The sequence below is a fragment of the Panthera pardus genome, unplaced genomic scaffold (genome assembly GCF_024362965.1).
Source record: "Panthera pardus isolate Hobbes unplaced genomic scaffold, ASM2436296v1 HiC_scaffold_1, whole genome shotgun sequence".
NCBI classification, from domain to species: Eukaryota; Metazoa; Chordata; class Mammalia; order Carnivora; family Felidae; genus Panthera; species Panthera pardus.
This window is the reverse complement of record NW_026526654.1, coordinates 17,283,096-17,298,832: the sequence shown is the minus strand read 5'-3', so window position 1 is coordinate 17,298,832 and position 15,737 is coordinate 17,283,096.

Below are 15,737 nucleotides of genomic sequence, written 5' to 3'. Positions count from 1 at the left end.
CCACAAGCACATTGCATAAAAGGCAGAAAGGTATCGTGGTGGGCTGAATAATGGCCCCTGAAAATGTCCATATGCTAATCCCCTGAAACTGTGAACATATGACCTTGCAGGGTAAAACAATCCTTGCAGGATTTTGCAGATGTGATGATTTTAAATTCAGGATCTTGAAATCCTATTATCCTAAGTTCTCCAGATGGGCCTGATAGAATCACAGGGGTCCTTTTAAGGGGACGACAGAATGATCAGTTAGTGATAGGAGAGGGGATGATGGAGGCAGTCAGTTGGAGCGGTGTGAAGAAGGGGTCATGAGCCAATGAGCTCGGTGACCTCTGGAAGGTGAGAAAGCAAGCAAGCAGGTCTCTCCCGGAAGCCTCCAGAAGGACGCGGCCCTGCTGACCCCTTGACTTTGGTTCAATCAAGACTGACTGGACCTCGGTCTGTCAGAACTGTGTGATAGTAAATGTGTGCTCTTATAAGCCACTAAGGTTGTGGTAATTTGTTAGAGTCATAACAGAAGATTAACGCTGCTCTTTAAAGATATCTTCTCACTATAGTAGGGGACGACTAGGACCAGTTTTTTAAAAAAGAGCGAAATTTGCCAAAATTACTTTCCACACTCAGTGGTTTTATGTCACTACTGGGTTCACATACACTCAGTGAGGAATTCAGGTGCCTCTGGCTCTTCTCGGGTTTATAGATCTGCAATGTGGGGCCCGCAGGCCAAAGCTCCACCACCAATGGCTTTGTAAACAGTGAGCTAAGAGCTTTTTTACCCACGGATGTTTGCGATCGATGTTTTTATAGGGAACTCCAATTGTGAACCCCAGCTCAGTGAAATACTATCCCCTTTAAAAACAAGTCTATTCTTCTCACTCGTGGACTTGTTTTACAGAAAATCTTAATTATTTTTACTATATTTTAAATTTCCTCAAAAAAATGTGACCCTTCGCTTTGTCTCTTGTTCTTTAAGCACTGGAATAATATTCTTGATTTTGTCTCTTGGCCTGCAAAGCCTCCTGGCTCTTAGAGAAAAAAGTTAGCCCTCTCTTTCCCTCTCTCTCTCTCTCTCTCTTTTAATGTTTTGTTTATTTATTTTGAGAGAGAGAAAGAGAGAGCAAGGGAGGGGCAGACAGAGGGAGAGAATTCCAAGCAGACTCCGCACTGTCAGTACAGAGCCTGATGTGGGCTCGAACTCACAAACTGTGAGTCATGACCTGAGCTGAAACCAAGAAAGAGTCAGACCCTTAACCAACTGAGCCACCCAGGTGCCCAGAAAGTTAGCTGACTCTTGATCCAGCTGACAATGGATCCACATCAGGGCATCTATTCCAGGAGCATCTATGGCATATATTTTTCCTCTTTCCTTATCTTGGCATATGGTGGTACCATGTGCAATTCATAAAGGGTGTTTATAGACAAATTCAGGAAACTGATACCCACCAGTACTCGAAGAAAGTGTGGTAATATTTTCCTGGGGTTACTGAAACAAGAAATCATGTTGAAAAGCTTGTCTTCAGAAGGGTTTTAGAAAATGAAGATCCTTTAGTGATAAATAATGAGTTTAGACTCAGCAGTGAGCCGTGAGGGAGGCAATTTTGAACACAAATGAATTTGAACATAACTCCTTTCCTTATAGCACACAGCTGAAGCTCAGATTTCAAGGATCACTTTCAATTAGAAAGTTCTTCATTTTCAGACTTCAGGTGGAGAAGAACAATGCTACAAACCTTCTACCACTCTAAATTCCTTTTCGATGCTTTCTCATAGGTCTGTCTTCACATTACCTACACACTGGGTAACGCAGGCTGAGGAAGAAATTCCAGAGCTAGAGAGAAGGGCTTTTGAAATCGACCTCTTTTTAAAAAATATTCAGTGAGTACCCAGGAAAGTTCTAGGAGTTACTGGTAGGAAATTAAATATTGAGCGATCTCTGTCTGCACGTCATCAACCATCTCGTCTGAGCCAAGATCATTGAACCAGTGATATTTTACAGCAATAGACCATGTTCTTAGGGGCTCAGCAATATTGCCTGGATGCATGAAACCACACAATATATTTTAAAAAGCGTTTATCAAAAATTAAACATAGTCAATGGAGAGTTGGCGCCAATTGATTGCTTTAAAAACTGAAAATCCCTGTCCCTTGGTAACTCTTCAGGCTACAGCTCCAGCGACGCCATTTTGTTGCCTGTTCCTGTTTTCTAGGCCGGCGGTGCGCAACAGTGGCTCCTGAGCATGTGACGTGGAGCTCGTCTAAATTGAGGTGAGCTGAGAATGAAAACCACGCCCCAGAGGTCAGGCTTTGCATAAAAAAAGGAACAGAAGTCTGTGCCCAATACACACTGGTCACAATGCAAGATGCAAGGTGTTAGGGACGAGAAGACAATGCATAGAACCGTGTAGATAACCGTGTAGACCATGCATAGAATCAACTGCATTATAAGTAGAAATATAAATAATAAACAATAAATATTAATAAATAAATACAATACGACACTCTAATAAATGTAATAAAAAGCAAGTAAATAAATAAATACATGATAAATAAGCAAATATAGCTACCTCTTCCTTGGTCAATTTTCAAGGAAAAAAAGCTAAACTGAGCATTATGGATGAAATTGTTACAGGGTCTACATTTCATTCTTGACTTAGGGTAAAGCTGAATTTCCCAAGAGATCTGCTGTTTCTCAACTGAGGAGAAAGGCATAAGCTTTTTCTTGATCTGTGTCTTCTTTTATTTTCCTGGGAACAAATCAGTATTAAAAATATGCACACTATAAAAAAGCATTATAAATTGTATACATAAATATATAAAATTATATATTATAATATTATAACTATCTGCCAACACTGTTATTTGAAGTTTAACTGTTATTGCATCGATTACTGTTTTTTGCACAATGGAAACGGGATAAAAGAAATTAAACAGACAAAAATTTCTTATTTTTGAAAATAAACAAAATTTATAACACTGGCTGACTAATGATGAAAAAAACCTTAATCCAGATAATAATTGAATTTTTACTATAGAGTAAAATATTAAAAAAAATTAAGAAGAGTTTGTGCTTTGTCATCACCCTATTACTTCACACTGTATCAAACTGAAAAATATAGCTACAGATATTGTACCTATTTTCATGTAAAATCTTTTACTAGCCAGCAAAATTATTGTTGAAAATCTAGAATCTAGTTATGTTCTTTTTGTATTTCCTCAAATAATAATTTAAAAAATACCTGCTTTAGGAATTTTTGAAAAGACTATAGGGCTTTATCAAATATTGGTTCTGATACTTTTTTCTCAATAACAGCAAATAGATAATGGTGTTAAAATCAAAATCAAATTGATAAAAAATTTTCAAAGTGGAAAATGAGATTTTCATGAAATCAACAAATGATATAAGTTAATATTATTGAACTTTAAAATGTAGCTTTTCCTGTGAACGTTTAGATTCTAAGCAAAAGCAGTGCATATCCTTGATATTGAGAATAAAGAGTAATACTGACTCTACAATTCTGACAACAAATCCCAGTGTGTGGTTTTTCTCCACACCACCAAGTAATTCTGGGGTACCAGCTAGTTCACGTCTGGCCCTATGTATCTGGAGATGGCATTCCATCCCAAGGTTAAGGGCTCAGTCCCACAAGATTGCCCCCACCCCCACCCCCACCTTCAGATACTGATTTCAAGTTCAGGTTGTCTCCTGTGCTTCTGAAGAAACAGCTATAGATTGGAGGTTCCAACAACCCCTCTTTGGGTTCAATTAATTTGCAAAAGTGACTCGCAGAGCTCAGGAAACCCATTTGTTCCCTAGATTACTGTTCTATTACAAAAGGTCTTAAAGGATCAATGAAGAGATACATTCCACAAGGTTCTGGAACCAAGGAGCTTCCGTGGAGTTAGGATCTTGGCGGGGAGGCACATGAAAGTGTTCTAGTTTACCAACCTAGAAGGTCTTTAAACCCTATCCTTTTGGGTTTTACGGAGATTTTATTACATAGGCATGATTGCATCACTGGCCAATGATGATTTATTCAATCTCCAGTCCCTCTCTCCTCCCCAGAAATTTGGAGGGCGGGGGAGACTAAAAATGCCAACCCTCAGATCACATGGTTGGATCTCCTGGCAACCAGCCCCCAGGCCTAGGTATTTTCCAAAATTCATTTCATTGACATAAGTTCAGCTGTGTTGAAAGAGGTTTGTTATGAATATCAAAACACCTTAATCTATTTTATTGTTGCCTAAATCTCAAGTAAATTACTTAGGAGTTCTTTGCCAGAAAAAAAGAGATTGAATATAAGTTTCTCAGTGTAAATTACAATAGCACAGACTGTTCTTGGCTTTTATAGTGTTTATTATTATTATTACTTAATAAAATCTTGTTGTTAACAGCTATTTGGGACAAATGGAGAAGGTTTGGAGATATGAGGGGACTTGGTCAAATTACACTGTGGAGCTCATTCCACTTTCTGATGGTTGTGTAAAAACATCTATTTAAGGTATCTCCCCCCTCTCCTGCTAAAACCTTGGTGTCTATTAGCCGCTGCCATCACACTTCTATATCATAGAAATTCTTCCATACTTGTGCATGTATTTAGAAAGGCCAAATGTATTTTGAGGGCCACCAGACTCCTTATCGGATAAAAATATATTCATAACATTTGCATATTAGTCACGTGAACAGCGGTGGCATTGGCGTGTGCCTAGGTCAAGGCATGAGGACCAAGTGTGTTAGCGAAGAAATTAAATTTCACGTCAGTAGTAATATACAGTTGTAGTGCTCTTGTGAGACTTAGGTGAATATGAAACTATTTCTTTTTGTCTTTCTATTTCCAGATTCATAAAAATCAATTTGTAGGGTAAATTGGTATATCAATGTGTATAGAAGGATAGTTATGATCTTCCTAGCTTTGAAATTAAGTCTAGGGGGATGTGATGGACTGAACTAGAAAGCATTAATCACAGTTTATGTATATGTATATAAGACTACTGAAATTGTATAACCCACAAGAAATTTTATGATCAAATAGGTCTGAAATCAGATTTGCAAGATTAATTTGCAAAATAATCACTTGATACAAGGCAACTGTTACCCCTTGATGCAATTCATATGTTAAATATTTGTTTCACATTCACTTTTGTAACTGACAACCTAATAGAAATTAAAATGCAAGTATGGAATTTATTAAAATGGAGTCTGGAATTTGTGGCTTCTTTATCTTGGGATACAGAAAGATGAAATCTCTACTTACAATGGAAAAGACCCAAACTAACAGAAAATTCCTGATTTTTCTCAACCCTATCAGAACGCTGAGATGGCAGAGAAAATAGCAGGAAGAAAATCTAAGAGACAAGGTGCCTGTAGGGACAGAGGGGACTCGAATGTGTATTCACTTGTTGTAGAAGCAGCAGGATGCCCTTGACATTCAGCTACAATAGGTGAGGAACTGATGAAGGCTGAGTCTGGGCTGCTGGAACAGTGCAAAATCCCTAGGGTGAGAGAAATAGCAGGAGTTCACACCCTCAAGCAGACCTTCTCCTCAGACTCTACCAGACTTTCAGAGAAAAGATCAGCCAGCCGTGGAACTGACTCCTGGGTGCCCCCAGCAATAACCTCATCATTTACCTTCAGCCTCTCCTGCCCTGCACTTCCTGGGATCACTTCTCAAATACAGTAGCCGCACCAAAGTCCGTGTCTCAGTATCAGCTTTGGGGGAAACCCCAGCGAAGACAGGCATCAATGACACAAGAGAGTATGTATGTGTATTGATACATATCATGCATATAATTGATTAGCGGCGTGGAAGAAAAAGGTGATATTTATAGGTATATTCCTTTCCTAGGGCTGCTGTAAAAACTACTACAAAGACTTAAAAGAACAAAAAAATTATTCTTTCGTCACAGTTTCAGAGACCAGACATCTGAGATCAAGGTGTTGGCAGGGCCTGGATTCTCAGGAGCTTCTGGAGGAGGACCCTTCTTGCTTCTTCCTGGTTTCTGGTGGTTGTAGGCAGCCCTTGGCATTCTTTGGTTTGTAGACCCCGCCCCGCAGTCTTTTCCTCCAAACATCTCATGGCCTCCTCCCTCTGTGTCTGTGACTCTGCATTTCTACGTGGCCTTTTAATAAATTCCCCAGTCATTGGATTTAGGACTTTGATCCAATTTGAATTTATCTTAACCAATTACATATGGAAAAAAAAACTGTAGCCAAATAAGGTCACATTCACAGGTGCTGGGCGTTAGGATTTTGTGCCTTTTTGGAGGACACAATTCAACCAATGACAGTGTGTTAGGTTTGTGTTATCGTTATAATCTTCAATACTTTCCATATCATATTAGATAATGATGAGTAACGACCGCCCTTAGACTGATTGCAGTCTGCCTACCTCAAAATACAGCTCTAATTCCAGAATAAAAAAATTACAAGTCTCTTACTGTTGCTACTAATCAAATGTTTAGATACTAACAACTTAATGATGGAAACATTTTCTAATGTTATTATTTCCTTCAAGAATTTAAGTAATCACATGTATATATTACCCCTACCCATTACCCATTTTTGTGTCCCCATGAGATACATGTTGAATGAGGCAGTGTGCCATAGACCCTGTTACCCTGACACATTTTTACTAAGAATGCCGAGAACATAAAGCCTCGATTGCGCTTCACCAGGCTTTTCCTTTTTCTTGATTTTTTTTTTTCAGACCTCATTTGTCTGAACAGAAAGTTTGTAACTTTTTGCTGATGTCTCCCTATTTCCTTAATCCCCTGGCCCCTGGCAACCACTTTTCTACTCTTTGTTTCTATCAATTTGACTTTTTTTTTTTTTTTGATTCCATGTAGAAGTGGTACCATGCAGTATTTGTCTTTCTCCGTCTGGCTTGTCTTACTTGGCATAATGTCCACCCATGTTATCACAAGTGGCCATTGCTTAAAGCTATGTTTGCAGCGAGAAATCTTGAGATATTCAGTCTTCAGATGTGCAGTTTCTTTCTGAACAAAGAATACACTTCTGTTTGTAAGAAATGTAGCAAATCCCCCAAGCTTCTCCTATAACACAACCCACTGCATTTATAGGCTTCTGTGAAAGCCCAGTGGTTTTATCCCAGTGGGGCTTGTGGGGCTTTGGGCTTGGGGAACTGACATTGTCATCATGCTCACATTCCTTGCTGTGCGGGGAGTAGCAAGTCCTTTGTCTCTGACCCAGAAGACTCATGTTTTATTGAAACAGTAACAAGTTAACTTACATGCTTGTATATAGAGTACAAAAAAAAAAATCTCGTATCCCTAACAGGTTTTGATAATTCAATCAAGACATGTATTAAGGAAAGCATATTTGTCATTAAAATATGACCATGGAAGAGAGTTACCATGTTGGTTGATTTATAATTTCTTCTTTATTCTCTTGTATATTGTTGGAGAAGTTAAAACAATGAACAGCTATTATTTTGCCATAAAACATGTTTACAAATTCCACTAGAAAGCATTTTCATTTGTTTTGAATTATTCATCATGTAGCTCAACACTGTGCCACTCCTGCTTTAGCCAAATTGACTTTTAGTCATCCTTTAGACTTGTGCTCAATTTTCCTTTCATCTTGAAAGATTTTCCTAATCTCTTTGCTATCCATTTCTTCACTTTCTAGTACATGTGTCATTTGTAATTATATATTCAATAGTGTGATAGTTTGATAAAGCAAAGGTGGCATTTACTGGTTAACTGCAAATTCTATGAGGTCAGAGTCTGCTTTTTTTTTCTTTCCATACTCTTCTCCAAGTCCTCCTCCTTCTGCTCCTCTTCTTACCCACCTTCTCTTTAAAGCTGTTTTTATTGGAGCCTGGCATACAGTATAAATATATATATATATACAGTATATATATTCAATAAATATATATATACAGTATATATATACTATATATATTTATACACAGTATAAATATATATACAGTATATATACTATATATGTATATTTACATACAGTATAAATATATATATACAGTATATATGTATGTGTATATATATATATATATATATATATATATATATATTCAATACATTTTAAGTGAGTTAAGTAAATCCTTAGCTTGGAAGTGACAGAGTCTGGACTCAAACACTTAGTGATACATGATCTCAATGCTTTTGTCCTTTGCTCACTGTGATTTTCTAATTACTTTTGGTGTTATGATAACCTCTTCATGTCTTGTCGATTACAGAACTTTCGCTTTCTCAAGCGGAAATTCCATAACCTAATTCTCTAAGCTATACACTGACATGCAGGATTTGTGGGGTTCTTCACCATCTGAGCTCCTATCCACGTTTTCATCACCATTGTCCTCTTTTCCTCTATTCCTCACCTTGCATAGTCTGTTCTTGTCACACTTGAGTGTGCCATGCTCTGTTTTACTCTGTGGCTTTGCTTTGGGGGTCTCGTCCAGCAAGTCAACAGGCTCACTTCTGATCACCCTCCAATTTTCCCATGAGGATCATTTCTTCAGGAAGCTTTTGCTGACATGCCCCAGCCCCAGCCTCTACCCCAAGCCTGGAGCTTCAATCCTATACACTCATAGGTGTCTTTAACACCGTGTGTTTATACCTATTGTAACAAAAATCACTTTGCTAAGTAACTTTTCATTTACTTGTCAATTTAATCTTCAAAATTGTAGGTGTAAGCTAATTAATGACAAGAACTCTGACTTATTTGTTCTTGTTATGGCTCCTAGAATAATACACTATTTCAGATAAGTAACAAATGCTGATCCAAAGTGACAATGAATGGACACTTATTAAAGTGTCTCGAACTGTAAAGCAGCCAGGTGGTAACTATTTGGTCCATATTATTCTTTAAATCTTATTCTAAACTGAGAAGTCAAATACATGACTAAGCTGTTCAGGATAGCTCCTAAAATGAACTATAAACGTTTAACCTTATCACATTTATTAGGATGATGGGCTAGGAAGTCTTTTTCTCAAGGTTTTAATAGGTACTACATGAATTTAATTGAATGCTTACTATATGACTGGCAGTATTCTAAGTACAATACATATAGAGAATCCTGTTCCTCCATAAAACCCTTATGAAGTGGGTACTAATACTTGTGATTTTATCCATGAGGAAACTAAGGCACAGAGAAGTTACATAAATTGCCTTCATACCTATGAAGTGGACAAACTATGCTTTAAATCTGGTGAATCTGGCTCTGGAGCTCCTGGTTTTAATGTGAAAGCTGCATTCTGGTACGTCCATCTCAAGGAACACATCCATATTGTTCCCTGTTGTTTCCTTCTGTGGACATGCCTCAATTCCAGAAATACACACAGGGCCATAGTCATGTTGTGTTGGACAGAAAACATTTCTTGAGTATGCTGAATGAATTATCAATATCCTTCATAAATATGGCACCAAAGAGGTGAGCCTAATATTCCAGATATGCATGAACAGAATAAAGCGGGAACTTACATTCCCTGATTTGGATTGTTATTCTCCTATTAAAGATATCGTATCAAGGCTTCATGAATTCATAAGGTCCCAATTACCCAGATCATAACTTGAAATCTTTATGATATCCATTTTTAAATATCCAATGCTAATTGTTAGAAATAATGTTCTGGAAGACTAGATGGCAGATGTGTGAATGCCACTTCCACTTGTCACTGTTTCTTCCAAGTTGTTCTTCAAAAGTCCTGCACCAGAGTCTTGTGGCTCTTTTTTGTTGTTTTTTGTTTTTTAAATGTTTTATTTATTCTTGAGAAAGAGATGGACAGAGTGTGAGCAGGGCAGGGGCAGAGAGAGAGAGAGGAAGACACAGAATCCGAAGCAGCCTCCAGGCTCTGAGCTGTCAATACAGAGCCCGATGCGGGGCTCGAACCCACAGACCACGAGACCATGACCTGAGCCGAAGTCGGACGCTTAACCGACTGAGCCACCCAGGAGCCCTGAGTCTTGTGGTTCTTGCTGGACTCTAGGGACCTATCTCCCTCCTCCACCTACTTAGAATCTGCAAGTGATGCCCAACAATGTCTTTTAGTCGCCGCTCAGCTCATTCTGAAGCACACTCAAGTTTAAGAATTATCAGTCTGGATTTTAAACTTTCATCTAACCGGGCATCAATAAATTTCATATTAGGGCTGAATTCTTTCCATGCCTGCAAAGTTGCTCTCAGCGAACTGAGCCAAGTGACTGTACCTTCCCCTTCTTTCAAGGATGCGGCAAGGAACCACTTCCTAATGTTGTCACTGACTTTACCATTGTGATATTGTTAGGAATGTCACCAACTTTATCACTTACCGTCCCCCTTAAAGTGGGCCCAGAGGATTAGTGTGTCCCAGAACTGAGATCTGGGAAGGCCTCACTACCATGAGCCAATAGTGTGTGTGTGTGTGTGTGTGTGTGTGTGCGCACATATATGTCATTATACACACACATTTTATCACTGACATGCATGTTAGCTGTTATCTGCTTGTTTACTTTTTTGACTTATTTTTTTAAGTTATTTATTTTTTTAGTGATATCTATACTTAATGTAGGACTCAAGCTCACAACCTCAAAATCTAGAGTCACATACTCTTCCAAATGAGCCAGCCAGGCGCTTCTTGACTGTCATTATTTTTCTTTCTCTGTCTTTTGGATTTGTGTTATGTGTCTTATTACACTGGACACGTTTCTATAGTCTACCTTAAAGCCTTTATGAAATGAGGAAGAGTTTAGGTTAAATTAACAAGTAAATGGAAAGAAATACACGAGACTAGTCTGCAAGTGCATTAGATGCTACTATTGAATTTGTGTCCATGAAAAAGCAAAGAGTTTGTTTGCATTTGCAACTGGCTCATCTTCAACAGAAAATATCACCGACTGTCAGGAGGAGAAAGGGCTAGCTTAGGGCCAGAGAGTTTTTAAATTTCTAGATGTTAAAAATAGTCAGGTTATTGAACATATTAACAGGCGTTTTAGTTTTAGTTGAGAAAGGCAATCTTCAATCAGGGATAGAAGAGTGGCTTCTTTGTAAGATCAGCTATTCCAGTCATCTAAAAGGTCAATGACATCTGACCTTTTGCAAACCGTTTATAAAGCACGGGGGAGCATAGCATCTGTGGGCTTATCTTCCTGGTCTTTCTACAAATAAGTCATCTTATTAAGAGGCGACAAAGCAAAGAGTTTTTATGTCAGCAAAGCAAAGATGATTTAGAACACTTCAAAAAATTAAAGTGAGTCATTTCCAATGTGATTTGAGAGGCAATCAAAACAAGGTAGAGCAAGAAACTTTACCGAACTTAAATTTTCAAACCTGTCCTATTTAGTGTTTTTCTCATTTTTTTCACCACTATGATGCAGAAAATGTTTTACCAAGTCACCATATACTCAGGGTGCTAGGGGACTGTTTAGATCACTTGAGTAATTTCAGATAGATGGTAAATCTTTATTTTGATCATAGATGTAAATATGGATAACTTAAAAATTGCTAGTTTATAATTTTGGATTATTGTTTTAAAGACACAGATTTATGATAAAGGGGTAGAGGCCATGTAAAAATTACTTGCTTAGAAACTTAGAGTGCAAGCATAATCAGAACGTGGTGAAAAGTTGTTAACAATCTATATTGTGACATAATTTTAGGTCTGCACAGGATAAGAGCTAAAAGGCAAAATATCTAGCTTTCTCGCGATACATAATGTCATTTTATATTCTAACGGTTTGAAAATACTCTCCACTTACAGATGAACTAGTTCCTGACTTATATACGTAAACTTTTGGCTTCAGTGTCCTCCAAATCCTGTTATCTTGAAAAAATGATCACATATTTTTGCAGTTTTCTTCTCATTGTGCATACATTCGCCATTGACTAGAAGTTAAGGTTGGGCTAGGAATTTGCAAACACCTTATGAATGTCCTCATTTTCAAAGATGACTGATACAGAGTTATCTTCCCGTGGTATTATTAAAAATTTGATCTGATGATACCCTATCAACAGGTGGACAGCGCTTTCAACAAATTCTTGAAAATTCATTCTGTATAGGCTACAATAAGGTTCAAAAATTGTTGACTGCTTCTGAATGCAACACTATAAAAGTAACAGTACTGAGATATTTCTTGAAGGGTACAAAGTGAGACTGTCACCTGAGAAAGAAACCTTTATTATAACATCAACAAGAAAATGTAGTCACAGTGATAGTATTCATTAAGTAACAGCTAGCATGCATTTGCTTTTTATCCGTGAGGGGTCTTATTTTTATCATTTCAGTTTCGCATGGGTGTGTGTGTGTGTGTGTGTGCGCATGTAAAAGAAACCTTTTATTTTTGCACATCAAAGTAAATTCTATGAAAATACTACATTCTCTCTATTAGAGGAGTTACACTTAAAATGAAATTTATATAAACCCAGAGGCACACAAACGTTTTTCAGCACATGCGCAATTTAATTTTCTCAGTCGCTATGTGGCCGTGCTGTCTGTTGACGCTGTCACAGAGGGAAGAGGTGTCTCAGACGTGTAAAATGCGAAGGATGTATTGCTCCATCAACGCACCAGTAAGTTCTGCAGAGGCTTCCTCTGCCGATCAGAAGTAGCTAGATTTCCACACCGATTTAATCTTTGACCTTTTAACTTGGCCATTGTTTTTGGGATTCTGTGCCGTGGCACCTGTTAACTTGGAATCCCACAGAGACTGTAGGGCTCCTTTCATTGGCTGTCAATCAGACATCAGATTGTAGCAATTTTTAGCTACCATTAACTGAGTCTGGATTCAAATTGTTGACCTGTAGGTCAGAGGCCCATTACTAATCCCTGAAGCAATTCAGTCTCCTAGTTATTATGTGTCATTTAGTAGGTTTGATTCATGTGCACATCTCTTAGCAACATCAATAGAAATTCTGTGTGGGTAACAAGAGTGATGAAAGGCCCAGATTTTATTGAAAAACTACAATAGAAGAGCTGTATTAGTTTTGTGATTTCGAGGTGTGACATCTTATTGATTATGAAGAAGGATCTGTGTACGCATAAAAACCAATGTGGCCACAGCACTAATTGCACATGGGACAAATGCACAGTTTTATAGGAGTATAGAACATGAGTAAATTTTCTAGCTCCCTAATGCAATCAATGTGTATACGTACGTGATCTATGCCCCTTTTAATTCTCATTTTCTAGGAAAAATCTCTCTGTCTTAATAGGCTTTTTACCAAACATGATTTTTACAGGAATTGCTTTTGCAGCAAAGGTATTATTTATTCAGGTAAAATACTGCACTATATTACGAAGCTTTCAGGCAGTATTTTTGAGCAATAAGCATTAGTCGTTATATGAATAGTTTGGGGGAAATGTATTCTATTAGATTAGTTTTGTGTACAAGGAAAAAAGTCACCGAGTTTATTAAAAAGTAGGACTATAACCAGAAGCATAGGGAATAATTTGTATTCAGGGCTATATAGCAAACAACATGAACAACCATTTTCCACTTTTGCAGAGAATATGTAGCAGAGGTTTGGTAAGAGAGAAGGAAGTTAGATCTAAGAATATGTTAAAGGAAGAGGGTTAAACCCCAGCTAATATGTCATGGCGATAAAACTGGCTGGCATTTATTGAGGGTTTACTATGAGCTGGGTGTTACTCAAAGCACTCAGCATGCATTAACCCACTTATGATTCCAAAAGCACAAGAAAACAGACACGAAGCAGGTACGATTATTTTCCCTCATCTTAAAGGAGACGCAGGTGAGGCCCAGACAAGGGCTGCTGGGGGTTATGTTGCTGGTTAAGTTGTGAAGCCCAGGGTTGGATGAGGGCAGGCACCTCCCGAGCCTAACCTCCTACCCCGTAAACCGCTTCGGAACGTTTCTTTTGCATTCTCCAGCCTGCAGCAAAGAGTTACCTGGAATCAGTCCCATTCTTTTCTCTCAAACCGATCTCCTAATCCCCACTTCCCTGTTTCTATCCCCAGATACTGAGGCAATTCTCCTTAGCCAGTAGGTTGCCTTCGCAGTCATGTCAGCGTTTGTCCCACTCGCCGGCCCAGCATTTTGTCATTCATAGCGTCCTGCATCTGACACCTGCTACGTCTATTCCTTCCTTCGCTGCCTCTTGCCACCTCTCGAAGCTTGATCTTTATTATATTATCCCTGGAAGATTGCAAAATAGTCTTAGGTTATCTCCTCTCGTGACCCCAGATGACTCATTTTAAGGTTCAATTATGGTGGTGTCACTCCTCTCCTGGAAATCTCCAAGCCCTCCCCGGCTCCGCCCCCCAGTTCTCAATGGAGTAAAGAATAAACCAAGAGCTTCTCCTGAAATGCAGCGTTCTCTGTGATCTTCTCTGTGGTCTTCTACATCGTAATGTGCGTTTTTAGTCAAACTGGATAATTTATACTTTTAGAGTGTGCCTTTCCAATCTCAGTGATCGTGGGCGACGTTTTGCTCTTTGACCTTCCAACGTTTAGTGTTTATAATCCTCTTACACTATCATCTACTCTTTTCTCATTGTCTGTGGTCCTTTAATAGAACCATGAACAATAGGAAGGCGTTTATGGATTATTAAGCATTTTTTTTCCTCAGAAAAACCCATGCCCTTAGGTAAAATTTCAGATTCTGTGCACTACCCAACAGAAATGAGAATGTCTGGCATCTACTACTCACCTACCCCAGCGTCTATCCCCATTGGACCAAATGCGGTGCCCGCCTCTAATTCACAAAGGACAGCAACAACCGTCCTGACTCCTCACCATTTTATTTGAGACTTGTTCAGCCATCTTCGCCACCCTTCAATTCTAAATGTGGTTCACTGATTTAATCACGTGTGTAACAGGATGAGTAATAAAACCAGACGGGCCATGTTTCCACGATGTTCTTTAATTTACTGCATGACATATCACAGACCATTTAATGGGCTTCTTATTTGACGAGTGCAGTTAATGAGTCACATTTTACTTCCCTACAACCCCCAACCCCAATGTCTTTATTACTGAAAACACACTTAGAATCCAGACAACAAAGTGGACCCAGAAAAGGCATCCTCTTTCCATTAAAGCCCAAGGAGAGCATTCAATTCATGATGAAGATTTCATACTTAACTTCCCATTCACAAACCCACAGTCATGATGTTTCATGTGATTTCTATGCACAAAGGTGTCCATGAGACATAGGGTTCTTAGGACTCTTACTTTGGGATTCTTCAAGATATTAAGTTCTAATTTAGGAAAACAAAGATATTTATGTAGCATGACTTGTGGGGGGCCCATGTCTTGGACTCTCATCAATGCCAAGACAAGGTGTTTGCCTAATAGTTTCCTGATCCAAAGAAAGAACCATTGTCCAATTATGTAAGTGGTTGACATCCGACAACTCTTGGTGAAGCTCACTTCGTTCTTTTCATCTCTTGGGAAAGGGGACGGAAATCTCTTTATCTACTTAGACCATCCAACAAAGCCTCATGTGCTGTGCTCTTCCTCCTTAAGCAAACAGACAATGAGGACTGGGTTAGTATCTCTGTTGCAGAAAGGATGGGAGGTACAGTATGGGTAGTTGAGTGGTTCCAACAGCAGCTACAATCCTGACATATATAATTTTCTCTTTAATGCAATTCATCACATATTATTATTTTGGAAAAAAATTTGTTTGTTGGATGTGTACAATAGAAATATGACCGTGGTTACAAATAATTCAGTTTATTTTGTATCCTTTCTATGTATTTATTGGCTTTATTTGAAAACAACATATTTTCATCCAAAAATACTTACACAAAGAACACATTTTCTA